The 15000-nt window shown below is 47.2% G+C and overlaps 1 protein-coding gene across 1 annotated transcript in view; it reads right to left on the bottom strand.

Moving 5' to 3' along the window:
- kdm6bb (lysine (K)-specific demethylase 6B, b) overlaps positions 1–66 on the bottom strand; it is a 28258-nt gene extending 28192 nt beyond the window's left edge. The window contains exon 1 of the mRNA XM_077019423.1: positions 1–66. This exon is cut by the window's left edge and continues 119 nt beyond it. The gene's annotated coding sequence lies outside the window, so the exon portion shown is untranslated.
- Positions 67–15000: the final 14934 nt, after the last annotated feature.

Raw genomic sequence — 15000 nt, 5'->3', positions numbered from 1 at the left:
CTTCCCCTCTTCACTCCTCTCCTCTCCTCCCCCTCTCTCCTCTCCTCTCCTCTCCTCTCGTTGATGCTCAGATGTTCTCAACAGACCCATGCACGTGCAGAACCCAGGGGGCGGAGCAACCTCAAACAGCCACTGCATTCACTTCGCCTGTCAACCAACACTCGACAGCCAATGCCTGAAGAGCAGCGGCTGCCAATCAGTGGATACTAGCCAATGAGGTGTGGGGTTGGGCAGCACCTGAGACAGAGAGCTTGTAAAACTGTGTGTGTGTGTGTGTGTGTGTGTGTGTGTGTCTTGAATGTGTGTGTTTTGGAATAAGGCCAACACAATGTGAGCTATTTTTAAACCTCCACTGTAGGGTAGCAAAAGACTCCATTTTCTGTCGAGCAGAAAGAGGTAATTCTTGAAAACCTACACTAGTTTAATTAATTGCTGTTTTAAACAGACGTGTTTGACTGGCTATTCCCTTCACAGTCATTCATGTCTTTTTTACTAGCCTGTGTCTACACCACCCACGCACTGCACACGGGCTGATCTTGGGACCTAAACAAAGTAGGCGGTTTGGCAAACAGTGCTGGAGGGACAGTAGCTCACGGAATGTCTCCTCAGGGCTTACTGTCCACACTTCAGCCACTAACAAACAACAAAGACAAAGACACGCCAATCTGAGACGTTCGCTCGTACCTAAACGTCTCACGGAATTACTCTTCCAGCGGACACAACACAGCTCTAATTCTCCTGCAACACAACACACACCAGCCTTCAAACAACAATGTCAATTTAAAAGACCAGGGCAGAACTTGGCAGAAAATCACAATAAATATAATAGTCATAATCTAATTAGATTAGCTCACGGCCATATCTCCTCCCTGCAGTTTCTATAGCAACTTTCACAAATACTTGCCATGTTCATACGTGACATTTCCAAACATGGACATTTGTACATTTGTAAAAAGCTTTGAAAGAAAGACACCCCAGTTGTGAAGGAAGTTAATATGCCTTTGACTTTAACTCATTTAACTGACAGGCCCCTGCAGAGCTGTGGTTCAGAGTCCATCTGTCTTCGTCTGTCTGCCAGTCTGTCTGTCTGTCTGCCCAGCGCCCTGGAGCAGGGCTCTGGTAGAGCGGCAGCTCTGTCCACGCGTGGACGCAGGTGTCCCTCGTGGACGCAGGTGTCCCTCGTTGGCTGTCCCAGAAAGACAGGAGAGCGAGTGATTATAGCAGGACACCAAGAGGGTAACCACACTGGGAACTGACTGCAAATGCAATGAATGAAATAAACACTGACTACACCACACACATGGGGCTGCAGATGAAGCCAGTGCAGACACAAGCCCTGAACAACCGGGGCAGGAGGAGTGGCAGATCAGGGAGTCGTGCAGATGCAGGTAGGGGTGTGTTCGTGTGTTAAGTGTATGGGCTGTCCTGTAGTATCAGTGGTGAGGACAGCCCCCCTGCTGCTTGTACATACAGTGTGTGTGTGTGTGTGTGTGTGTGTGTGTGTGTGTGTGTGTGTGTGTGTGTGTGTATGTGTGTGTGTACATGCATTTCTTTGCATGAACTAGGTACCCGCACAGCTGAGTTACCCAGCAGCTGACACACAGTGGGGGTGGGGGGTGTTAAGGGGGGGGGGGGGGGGGGGGGCGGCCTTGTGTACGTGACGCTCTGCGCATAGCACCTAGCACTGCAAGAGGACTTCCCATTGTCATTCTCTCAACATCTCTCTCTCTCTCTCTCTCTCTCTCTCTCTCTCTCTCTCTCCCTCTCTCTCTGTCCCCACATACAGACACAGAAACACTGAGTAGTACAGGCATGGTGGATGCATGTATGCATGGCTAGAAACACATGCCTCCCGGGCGAACAGAGCCAAGCAGTTCCCCGTCCACGGACAGCGAGACAGATTCCAGCAAACCTGTCTGACTGCCCATAGCAACAGCAGCAACACTGCGCTCTCTCTATTGGACGAGTGAGCAGCTTGCATGATATCCCTGTGTTGGCATTTCAGCCAATCAGAACCCCTGTCCTGCTGAGCTGGATTCCATGCTCACCATGGTAACAAAACTACACACTTAAGTCAGTAAAACATGGACTCTTCACATCCACACGAGTGTGTGTGTGTGTGTGTGTGTGTGTGTGTGTGTGTGTGTGTGTGTGTGTGTGTGTGTGTGTGTGTGTGTGTGTGTGTGTGTGTACATGTTTGTGAGAGTGCAGGACACAGTAAACATGCACAAACGTGCTTCAGAGAATATGTGTGCAGGTCTTTGAAGCTCAGAATAAAAGACGGGTGGCTGGTCACATCTCCAGTGGGGTCACATCTGGAGAGCCGTGGGACGGCTGCTCGGGTGAACTGTCATCAAACATCTGTGACTCTGCACGGGGGGGGTCGTGCTGAACGTAGAGAGGACAGGCACTGCTGTGTGCAAGGCTCAACATTCAGGACAGACACAAGTGGGCTTAGCTGAGCAAGAAGCTACACCTCGACAAACTATATGGCAGAATTGACACAGTTCTCCAGTGCCCCAAGCTGACCACTTCTATGACTGTCATTAGAGCTCCAATTTTGGCCTTCACAATATTGATATCACAGAGCGCCATAATGTGTACAAAAGCTGTGTAATAAATCACATTTTGCTCTCTGCTGTAAACACCCAGACTAATCCCAGCTACTCCAAATTAGTGTTGTGTGAGTGAATCAGACCATTCACCTGAACCAACCAATGTAAATAATTCTTGGTTATAATACAGGATTTAAAAAACCCAAGCATTTATCAGTGTTTTTTGAATACCACAGTCATACTAGAATTGCAAGATGTAATTAATTCAGTCTATATTTTCAATGTTAAGTTGTCACATTGAATAAGAGTGTACATGTATTTTCTTGTGGACTGAGTGGAAAACAGGAAGGTGGATTTTCTCACTGTAAAATCTACGCACAGTTATGCGTGCTGAACTGTCCTGCGAAGCGGATTTGAATTTTCCATTTCAGTTCCCCAAATCATCAATATCGATCAATTCCCCAAATCATAATTTCTGAGCAATTCTACTTTTGCATTATCTCTGAGCTGCATTCAACAACTAACATTCCATACAAATGGAATACGACCCTTTTTCTTGACCATGACCCGTTATTGGTCAGTGTTTCCAAAAACCCACCTCCTCTGAGTGACAATTGGCTCTGTTTTCTGCCTGTCTTTCTCAGGTTGGTCAAACAGGGCCTCCTGGCTGGCCCAATCCTACAGATGCAGCTAACGAAGTCCATATGTGACATCATCGAGCCTAAAGCCCACCTCTGTCTGCCGTGGGATGTCCAGCTGTCAGAGTGCTAGGGGGAGAGAGAGAGAGAGAGAGAGAGAGAGAGAGAGAGAGAGAGAGAGAGAGAGAGACTGACTTGACATTAATGATTGGAGTCTCCAGATAGAATCTCTATTCGAATCTAATAAAATGTCTAATCTCCGTTATCAGAACAACAATTACAACAATGACCATCATTTGCTATTAGAATCAGTTTGACTAGAAATATAATTCTTTTGATTAGAATCCTTTCTACCCAGAAATGGAAGATTACTTTTATAATGAATGTCCTTTCCATCTAAAGGTTATATACTGCGGGGGAATGAAACGGTGAACTATGTTTTTTTATATATAGTGCTTATATATATGTTTTTATATGTTTTTTTTTCACGTGCTCAGTTCTCGCAGAACATTGAAGTACACTGTAACATTTTCACAAATCTGTTGTAAAGGTTTCGATTCGTTTTTTTCCTATTCCGAAACAGTAAGTGAAGAACGATCCCTTCATTCCTGTGAGCTGGTCTTGGTGCTTTCGAGTGTATAATGCAACCCAAAACGCAATAACGCTATGAGTGTATGTCCGGACACACACTGCCATCTAGTGGTGCACATCGCATGGCACTATAAGTAGTGAAAGTAATGCAGAATACTTCGAAACTCAGTAGTTTATTTATAAAACTATTTATTTATTTTTTAAAGGATGGGGACTTTTGTGTGTGTGTATGTGTGTGCGCGCGCCCGCGATATGATGCCCGCGATATTAATAAACACACTGAGATTTGCCATGTTTATGAACAGTTCCAGGTTGAAGTTATAAACTACAATATTTTCCCTGGCCTTATTCGCATGCCTTCAAATTCGTTACGTTGCCTTCGATAAGACAAACCGACATGTAAGCTCAACTCTAACCATCTCTGCGTGGTCACTGAGGTCTGCATGAACGACTCATCCTATTTCGCCGTTATTCAGCTCTGGAAACAATTAGGCTATATAATCGTGTCACTTTAGCAGCCATTCGTGCGTTTGGATACGTCAGACAGGCGATGACTCTTAAATAGGAGATACTAAAAACATCCCGTACGGTCGAGTGGAGCTTACCTTACTGGTGCACATGATGAATGATACCACTGATGTTTCAGCTACTCTTGCGCAGTTTAATCTCGTCTGGCATCCACACCGTCGCGCGCTTCCTTCTCCTCCCAGCCCACATCTCTGCGTCCACTTAAGTAATATCCACGCTACTTTTTCAGGTGGACTGAGACTGACTCAGCCGAACTGTGAATCACTTCTGGAGAGCAGGCAACTGCGCATGACAACATCGGCGTGTGCCCACGCTGAACTCGCATGGTGAGGACTCTCGGTGGAGGGTTGGAGCGACCACGTCCGTGGCATCTGTGAGGATCCGTTTCCTCCCAGCAGCATTACGCTGGCCACTGTACTGAGAATATGAAACTATAGGGCACTTATAGAGCTCCTTGAAGTTTGAATTAGAGAGCTCCAGCAGACACTTAAAAAAAGCAGAATGGAGAGTGAAGGTGTTTCTCAGGGCTTCCTCTGCGGAGCGCTGTGGGAGTATGGGCTACTGCGTCCACTGCTACGGGCTATCTGGTTCCTGTACAAATGGAGCAGGAGCTTGGCTTGCTTAGCCAGCAATACATCCCACCTGTTCCCGGTTGGGGTTGGATTCCATCATGGCTGCCCTTGGTCACCGATGTTCATAACATTTATGTTTGAGGATTCCATGTCTCCTTTTTTTAGATGATGTGGTCTTGTTGGTATCATTGGGCTAGGACCTCCAGCCATCACTACTGGACCAGTTTGTGGTTGAGTACAAACCAGCCTGGATTGGAATCACCTCTAAATATGAGACCACGGTACTCAGTCAGGTTCTCAGCTTCCTTCACGTAGAGAGGAGCCAGCTGAGATGGTGTGAGCATCTGTTCTGGATTCCTCCTGGGAAAGGTGAGGTGTCCCAGGTGTGTCCTACTGGGGGGGAGACCCAGGACACGCGGGACAGATCACACCTGTCCTGGGAATGCCTCGGATCTCTTTCTAGAAAAAAGGGGGCTTCACTTAGGTCCTGTGAACTGGAAGCAGAGGATGCATTAGGACACCTACACCTTTCACCAGAGGAGATGTTACACCCCATCGGGTGTTGGATGGGCTTGAGGCAGGGCCGGCGCCACGGGGGGGGGGGAATGGGGGCGTCGCCCCCTCAGGCGAGGTGTCCCGCCCCCTCAATGTAAAAAATAAGACCCATTTATTTTACAACAATCGCTACATGGTGCCCCCCTCGGCCGCTCGACAATCGTTACACGCCCCCCCCCCCCCCCCCCCCCGCCCCCGCTCAACAACTTACGTTCGCCCCCCCCGAAATTTTCTGACGCCCCCTCACTGTATATGTTCTGGCGCCGGCCCTGGCTTGAGGTCAGTGCTCAGCCCAGACCAGTTAAGTTCTTCCACACCAAACCCAAACCCAAATCGAATGTGCTTTGACCCCAGTTGTGCTGGAACACAGTAGGACTTTCCCCAAACTGTCCCCACAAAGTTAGAAACATGCAATTTTCAATTGGTATTCTGAAGCATTAAGATTTCCCTTGACTGGAATTAAGGGGCCTTGACCGACCCCTATATAACAGCATTAGAACTGTTATCCCTCGTCAGAACACAACGCAGTCAACATGTAAGGCCTTCATGCAGCTGGTCGGCCATCATGAAGCTCCCATCACAGTTTCTGTGCTGATGTTGGTGCCAGAGGAGGTTTGGAGCTCAGCAGTTAGCGAGTCAGCAGAGTGCTGCTGGTGTTTGTGCACCTCCGCCCTTGGTAGCCCTGCTGTTGCTCTGTAACTCTACATGGTCTGCCATGTCCTGGCTGAGCTTAGGTGGCTCCTACATGCTTCCAGTTTTCAATAAAATCACTCAGTGGGAATAACTGGAAGGGAAGAAATTTAGCAAACTGACTTATTGCAACATTTGCATCCTTTTACAGTACCATGTTCAAATTCAGTTAACTCTTTAGACTGCTAGGTGCTGGATTTGATATATCTGTGGGAATGGGACGGAATGAAACACCTAAATTAATTGAGGTGTCCCAGTACTTTTGTGAATAGCTACATATACTTTTGTGAATAGCTACAGCTAGCTAGCTAGCTAGCTAGCTAGATATAGATAGATAGATAGATAGATAGATAGATAGATAGATAGATAGATAGATAGATAGATAGATAAGACAGACAGACAGACAAACCTACTGTACATACATACATACAGGATGGGAGACATTCTTCATGTTGGTTGATGTGTTTGCTCCACATGTGTTTACTTACAGGTACAATAGCTCATTATATGTTCACTGATGATAAGAACATTACGTCAAAAAGCGGGTTTTTAATGTGATTTATTTTTCTAGCTCTCATATGTGTGCCTCTGCTACGGAGTTTTGCGCGTGGGACATAGCGGCAAAAGGAAACCATGGCAACTCTCTCTCTCTCTCTCACACACACACACACACACACACACACACACACACACACACACACACACACACACACACACACACACACACACACACACACACACACACACACACACACACACACACTTTGAAGATGATATTGACTCACATTGACCTTTGCTGGGCTACATTAGAGCCTAATCTAAACTAATCCAATCTAATAATTCAAGCGTGATGGTTTGAAATGGTTTTCACTTTACATGAGTATTTCATTTACATTACATCAACTGGTTGTTCGGGGGTGAAACATATTTATACAATTACATCACACCGGCTGTTATATTTAGAATTTACAGTATGTGGTGTATAGCTATGACTGATGGACGGAACTGGCGCTGCACGCGCCACAAACACGGAGCGCTCGTGCGGCTCCGTGGAGAGGTGTTGTTGTCATGGTACTGCGCAGAAAGAAGAACAGCGCGCGCCTCGGGGAACGGAAGGAGGGAAGCCTCCTCAACGTGCAGGCTCTTGACCTTGAGAACAAATGAGAAACATCACAGAGACGCGCGCGGACGGGCACACTCAACGGTGTATTTTTTCCATGCATGCATCAAAACACGGATGCTTTGTAGTTTTAAACTGCTGAGCAACGGATTCTGCAGGAGACGTAGTGCATTCACGTAGGGCAAATCTTAATATTGTTCGAAATCAACTTTATATACCAAACCACCGTCACTGTTGTAGTGTTAAAGCCTTGGGTTATTCGTGACAGTCAAATATTCTGTTTTAATTCGGATTATTTGAGCGCAATGAATGCATCAGCCACTAGGAGGCAATGCCACTCTTTAAATTAATACGTTTCGAACCTCATGAGGATCTGACGAGCATGTGGCCCAATTAAAGTGTTTTTGCCAACGAAGGCGCGTCATCTGGGTTTAGGATTTCAAATTTTACACTTAAAAGTAGGCCGACAATAGAACTACACAGTGCACCAATTAAGCAGACACTTACGCATTTTTATACAATTATGTGTATTTTATTCTACAGGAAGCGCTCCTCGCATCCCTCGTAAACACAAAGACTACGTGGAGACCTTTGCGAAACGACTCTGCGACACAGTATTGATATTAGACACGAATTCAAGCTCATAATATATTTAAAATACACAGCCCATCGCATTCAAAGTAGTTCCAGCGTCGGGAAGGCGGCTCTGCGAGTCCGGCGACGGTCCGATCTCTGTTTACAGCTCACTTAAAATCTCCCATTAGTACAGTGAGCAGAACGCACGTGACAGTTCCGCTGGTTCTGCTTCACTTAAGCGGACCGTAATGGAACCTTCAGTTAGGGCGGAAGTCAATCACGAGCGCTACCGGCGCCGAGCTGGGGGCGTGGCCTGATCGTCATCGCATTTTTTTTGGGGGGGGGGGGTCTTCCATAAATGACTGATCGTCTTTACATTTCAATAAAATGTACCCAGATTTCCATAAATGAAAAGCATCCGCCAGATTGTTTCATTGAATACAGATTCGGTTGCATCTAGTTGTAATGTGTGTTCATTACGTCGTTCTAGAGAGTTACTCATCACGCATCACAGAGTTTCATTAAGGAACGAAGATCTGTGCAAAAACCAGTTTAACATGGTTAAAGCAGCGTGTTTAATAAGGTCTTTTGTAGAGAGACATTTCTCTGACTGCATGTGTAATGCTCTATAACGTACAGTTTTATTACCAGGTGACCGTACTCCTATAACCTTTAATAAAGATATTTTAGGAACAGACTGGTGGACATGTACGAACACGAGGGGAACGTCACCGTCCTCGCGCGTCTGCACAGCGTGATGGTTGATTTGATTTGGGTGACAGGAGCTTGTGCTCACGGTGCTCGTGCTCACGGTGGTGGTCTGGGAGGCCCATCCGAACCGGATTATTCTCTTTCATGTACTGCTGCATAATATATAGAAAATGCAGTTATTTTGGTGACTGTTGCTGCTGTCTTCCAAAACGTTAAAATAGGTTGGTAAAACGTATTAATCCGTAGTTTAAAACCTTTAAAATAGCAGTTTGGCTTCCGTTATTCTAACTAAAATGAAACACTCATCCGGCTTGTCAATAGCTGATCAGGAGGCTCATGCCACGTAATGAACACGTATTTGTTAAGAGTGCTCGTGAACATATTGAAGCGCTGTCTGTTATTATTGCTGCGAAGGTCAGCGGCAGTGATGGACGGTGCCGGTCGATGGTCAGGAGGTGAGAAACGTTGTTTCCGCACAGAGAATTTCTCAACATTTAAAGCTGCTGATATTGGAGATAAAAAACTTAACTTAATTAACTCTGCGGGTCAGTCTCCTGCCCTGAATCCTGGCAGAATGTAAAGCTCTGTGGTAAACACACGGGTGTCCTCACCATAGACTAGTACCCAAGCTCAAATGACTGACAGTTTGACACTGATGGGTTTCCTGATACAGTGTGTGATCACTAAGACTAAAAGGCCCTAAGACTTCAGTTTGCTCTTCTAAAAGTTTTATTTTTAACAAAACATTTAGGAACAGGTTCATGTATCTGTCATTTCCCCTCTAGCAGTCCTTGTCTGGCAGACACACACATATACACATACACATACATACACACACATATACACATGCACATATACACACACATATACACATACACATATACACACACATATACACATGCACATATACACACACACACATACATACACACACATATACACATACACATATACACACACATATACACATACACATACATACACACACATATACACATGCACATATACACACACATATACACATACACACACTCAGCCATCATCATCATCCCAAACATATGAGCCTGTTAGCAGTGCTGCTGGTGAGAGTCCAGCTCAGCGCTTTGTGAGTTGGGTGCTTCTTCAGAGTGTGTGAGCCTTCATTAGACTGGCCTACACATGCACGCAGAGTCTCTGGGCTCTGGGGGGTGTCTAGGAGTCCCGGCACTGTGGGCCCGAGTGCAGCAGAAACCCGGTCCATAGCGGGTCCATCTGGGCAGACGCACTCGGGTGGGCGTGCAACTGCAGGCTTTGAAACTCTTTGTCTTTGAGGAGTCTGACAAATCTGTATTACTGAAAGCTCAGCGATTCTAATCCGTCCAGAGGCAGAAGAGACAGAAGGGAACGAGTGAGTAAGGAAATAAAGGTCTGGGGAGAGTGGGTGGAGAGAGAGAGAGAAAGAGAGAGAGAGAGAGAAAGAAAAGAGAAAGGAATGGAGGGAGAACCAGAGCAATGCTGACAGATAGAGAGACAATACAGGTACAGACAGCCAGCAAGCACAACCAAACAGACGAATAGAAGAAGAGAAGAGAAAAACACTGAGAGACAGAGAGAGAAAGACACACACTCACACACATACAGACACACACACACACACACATACACACACACACTCACACACACACACACACACGCACGCACGCACGCACGCACGCACGCACACACACACACACACACACACACACACACACACAGATTGTGACTGGAGTGTTTGCTGCTGAAAGCTTAGACAACTGGGTGAGCTGGAAGGCAGTTGTGACTCAGAGCTTTGTAGCCGGATTCAGAGCAGCTGAAACCTTCAGCTTCCCTCTGACACCAGAACACTGCAGCCATGCCAGCAGACACACGGGGTGGGAAGTTCTGACACTATTCTGACTGACGTTTGCTTAGCACCCATGAGGCACCATTCAAAGACGTGTGTGAGTGTGGATCTGGTGGCTAATGAAGACTGCGGTTTCTGGGTTCACAGCTGAATCACGTTTGAAATATATGTATTATGTATTACTGTAGCATTGAGTGTGTTCAGATAGTCATTAGCACTTCCAAAGGAGCCTGTACCGAATTCACTGCAGTGGGATTAAGAGTGGAGAGAGGACACCAGGAGAAGAGAGCAGGAGTGTTGACAGAGTGGAGAGAGGAGACTACAGAGGGTGGAGTAGTGGGATTAAGAGAGAGGAGAGAGGAGACTAGAGGAGAGCGTAGTGGGATTAAGAGAGAGGAGAGAGAAGACTAGAGGAGAAAGTAGTGGGATTAAGACAGAGGAGACTAGATGAGAGAGTAGTGGGATTAAGAAAGAGGAGAGAAGAGACTAGAGGAGAGGGTAGTGGGATTAAGAGAGGAGAGAAGAGACTAGAGGAGAGAGTAGTGGGATTAAGAGAGAGGAGAGAGGAGACTAGAGGAGAGAGTAGTGGGATTAAGAGAGAGGAGAGAGGAGACTAGAGGAGAGAGTAGTGGGATTAAGAGAGGAGAGAGATGAGACTAGAGGAGAGAGTAGAGGGATTAAGAGAGGGGAGAAGAGACTAGAGGAGAGAGTAGTGGGATTAAGAGAGAAGAGAGAAGAGACTAGAGGAGAGAGTAGTGGGATTAAGAGAGGAGAGAAGAGACTAGAGGAGAGAGTAGTGGGATTAAAAGAGAGGAGAGAGGAGACTAGAGGAGAGAGTAGTGGGATTAAGAGAGAGGAGAGAGGAGACTAGAGGAGAGAGTAGTGGGATTAAGAGAAGAGAGAGATGAGACTAGAGGAGAGAGTAGTGGGATTAAGAGAGAGGAGAAGAGACTAGAGGAGAGAGTAGTGGGATTAAGAGAAGAGAGAGATGAGACTAGAGGAGAGAGTAGTGGGATTAAGAGAGGAGAGAGATGAGACTAGAGGAGAGAGTAGTGGGATTAAGAGAGAGGAGAAGAGACTAGAGGAGAGAGTAGTGGGATTAAGAGAAGAGAGAGATGAGACTAGAGGAGAGAGTAGTGGGATTAAGAGAGGAGAGAGGAGACTAGAGGAGAGAGTAGTGGGATTACGACCCAGGAGAGAGACTATGGAAGTGATCATAATGGGATTAAGAGAGTGGAGAGGAGAGACTACCATACCATGTAGGTAAAAGGTTTTGTGTCTGGCTGCAGGATTATGGCGAGATGTAACTAGTGTTTTTTTTCAGTTGAGGAGAGTAACCATCACAGCCATTTGAGTAGAGCAACCTTTACAGCCATTTGAGTAGTACAACCTTTACAGCCATTTGAGTAGTACAACCTTTACAGCCATTTGAGCAAAGTAACCTTTACTGCCATTTTCCCTGTATGGCTGTATTTCTTGCAGCAAGGATACTCTGGGCAGGATGGCCTGTCTAATGAGGGCCGGAGACAGCATGCCACGCTGACGACACCCCCTGGCACCTGGCCATGCCAACACTCCAGACACTACAGGGGAGACTTTGTGCCACTTTTTCAACAAGTTCGGATTTGGCATTCCAGAATGTAAAACGCAGCGTTCGAGGAGCCACGCGCCATGTTCGGATCATCGGTAGGGCGGCCCGCCACCCCTGCCAACTGATAAGGGAACCGCCACAGCGTTACACAAGCTGTGTAGTAATGTGGAGAAGAGAGTATTGAGCAACACGTCTGGCACCAGCGTAACAGCTCACCATTGTGTATCGGCCGCACGCCAAGCAATAAGAATAAAAGTAATGAAAACGGTACATGGTATTACCGGACGCTCCGGGCTCTCAGAAAATAACACGACACTGGCGTGGTGAGGCGGAACGGAATCATGTGACTTGCATCTTAAGTCACGGTGAGTGGAGAGACGAGTCTTGAGAGAGTTACGGGATTAACAGCAGGACATCGGAGAACAGGACTCCAGTGGACGGGTGGCAGTGTCTTACATCACATCATTCTGCTGCTCACATTTCATCATAAGAGCGCGATGATATAATATGTTTCAAATGCTCTCGTTACAGCATGTCACGGACGTTAAAGAAGTTAAAGCGTATGACATCTGTGAGGGGGTTTCTCTGTGAGGACTTCCTTCAGTTATACCCCAGTTTTAGACTCTGACAGAGGAGTATGCAAATAATTCTTTAAAATTGCATGCATAATAAATCTTGGCAGCATGGGATATATTTGCTTCCAATTTTACTCTGATGTTAAACTGAAATAATTAAATGAGTTTGGGAGAAATCCAATTGGCTAATTACATAAAATGAGAAATTAGGACCCTGTCACCCTGTTTTCAGATCCCTTAAAAACACACATACTTACATGTATGCGTATGCACTCTCTCTCTCTCTCTCTCTCTCTCTCACACACACACACACACACACACACACACACACACACACACACACACACACACACACACACACAAGATGGAATTTGCTTTGGCTCTGTTCTGTTGTGGATAGCAGAGAAATGCAAACTGTTCATGGGGGGGCATAAAAATGCATAATTAGAGAGACAGACAGAGAGACAGACAGAGAGAAAGAGTACACACCATCCACTCACAGTACACACACTTCCCCACACAGTAAACACCTCCTCCACACAGAGCTCACACAATCCCCCTGTACACACATTCCTCCATACACACACTCTTCCATACGCAATCCCCCTGTACACACACTCCACCATACACACACTCCTCCATTCACACTCCCGCTGTACACACACTCCACCATACACACACTCCTCCATACACACATGATCCTGCCACTTCCCATCATGCACTGCTGCTCACCCACCTGCTCAGTGCTGCCAGCAAGTGCTCCGTGATTGGCTCGGCGGCAGGCTGAAGGCAGGCGTGCTGTCCCAACATCAAAGCCTCGGGAGGGGGCCGAGCCATGCCGCTCTGGGTGGAGATCACTGGAGCGGCTCTCGCTGGTGTAGTGATGAGGCTGGGGATCCCCAACACTGCATAGCACATCAGTGCCCGTCAGAGCATAACATCAGAGCAAAACATCACAGAAGGATGTGTATACTTTGTCAAACCGTAACTTTAAAGTCAAACTGGAGACTATTTGCTTGTGAACATCTTTGTGGAGCTCCTGAACGATGTCTGAAGATTCGGCCCATGCATCATTTCCATTGTTTCTCCTACTAGACGTAGAAGGTGCTTCACGCCCTCGTGCTCAGGCCTCAGAATGCGGCTCTTCGCTTCGAGTGGCGTGGCTCTCCGTAAATGTCCGTCTCTGCTGGGACGAGCAGGTTTTCCAGCTGCTGCTCCATCTCGCTGGAAGAGAGACGCTCATCTGGTGGTGTGGACACTCTGAGGTGTAGCAGGTGTTTTGGTGGTCAGAAGGACCGCACGCGTCACTGGCGTTTGAAACGCGCCGTCTCCGTTCAGGAGGCTGCCTGTGGACGTCCTCTTTACTGTACTCATCCTGCGCTCTCTGGCCTTTCTGGGTTTTACTAAAGTATGTAATCATCACGTCGCCCACAGTGGGTCCTTCCCAGCGTCCAAACGATCCCACTGGGGCCATGCAAGCACGGCACGGGGACGGTGTCTTCATCTGCAGGAGTGAGTCTGAATCGCAGCAGACATACAGGAGCGTAGAAATAAGTGCAGAGTTCTGTGCATTGCTAGTCTCCAGGGGGACTGTGATAGAAGGTGTCTGGTCTTTTAGAAGAAGCTCCTTTGGCTTCAGAAGATGGAAACATCTGTGGCGAGCAGCAGGACTACGTTCGGCCCCCCAGCGTTTATTTACAGGACGTCATCAGAGACTCCGGAGGCGCGGAGCAGTACTCACCCCTTCCCAGGAGGCCGAGGGCCAAGGAGACGTCGGTCGGCCGCTGCACGGCTCTCCTGCAGCTCCCTCTGAACACAGCCTCCGCCAGGACACCCCCCCCCCCCCCATCTCCCCGTCCCCGCCGCCCCCCCCGTCCCCTGACCCCCCCCGTCCCCCATGTCCTGCAGCGAAGACGTTAAATTAGCAATTCAACGACTACTAGTCAGAAATGTAAACAGAGGAAGTGCGTGAATGGGTCTGAGCATAAGTGAAAAGTGGCAGTGGGAAAGCACAAACACACTCATACACACATTCACATACCCTCACACACACACACACACACACACACACACACACACACACACACACACACACACACACACACACACACACACACACATTCACACCCTTGCACACTCACACACAGACACACTCACAATCACACACAGACACACTCACAATCACACACACAGACACATTCTCAATCACACACACAGACACATTCTCAATCGCACACACAGACACACACTCTGGTGAACAGAGTGATTAGAGAGAAAACTAGGACGCAGCTGGAAGAGGACAAAATGAGATAACTACTGTAACACATCTCACATCTGCTCATCTCCATAGGGAGCCATCCACCTATCCATCATGGCGCTCCTTCTATCAGTCCTTCCTGTCTCTTTCTCTCTCTCTCTTTCTTTCTCTCACTCTGAC

The sequence above is a fragment of the Brachyhypopomus gauderio genome, chromosome 10 (genome assembly GCF_052324685.1).
Source record: "Brachyhypopomus gauderio isolate BG-103 chromosome 10, BGAUD_0.2, whole genome shotgun sequence".
In the NCBI taxonomy this organism is placed as follows: domain Eukaryota; kingdom Metazoa; phylum Chordata; class Actinopteri; order Gymnotiformes; family Hypopomidae; genus Brachyhypopomus; species Brachyhypopomus gauderio.
The sequence above is the reverse complement of the archived record's forward strand: the minus strand, read 5'-3'. Positions and strand labels throughout refer to the sequence as shown.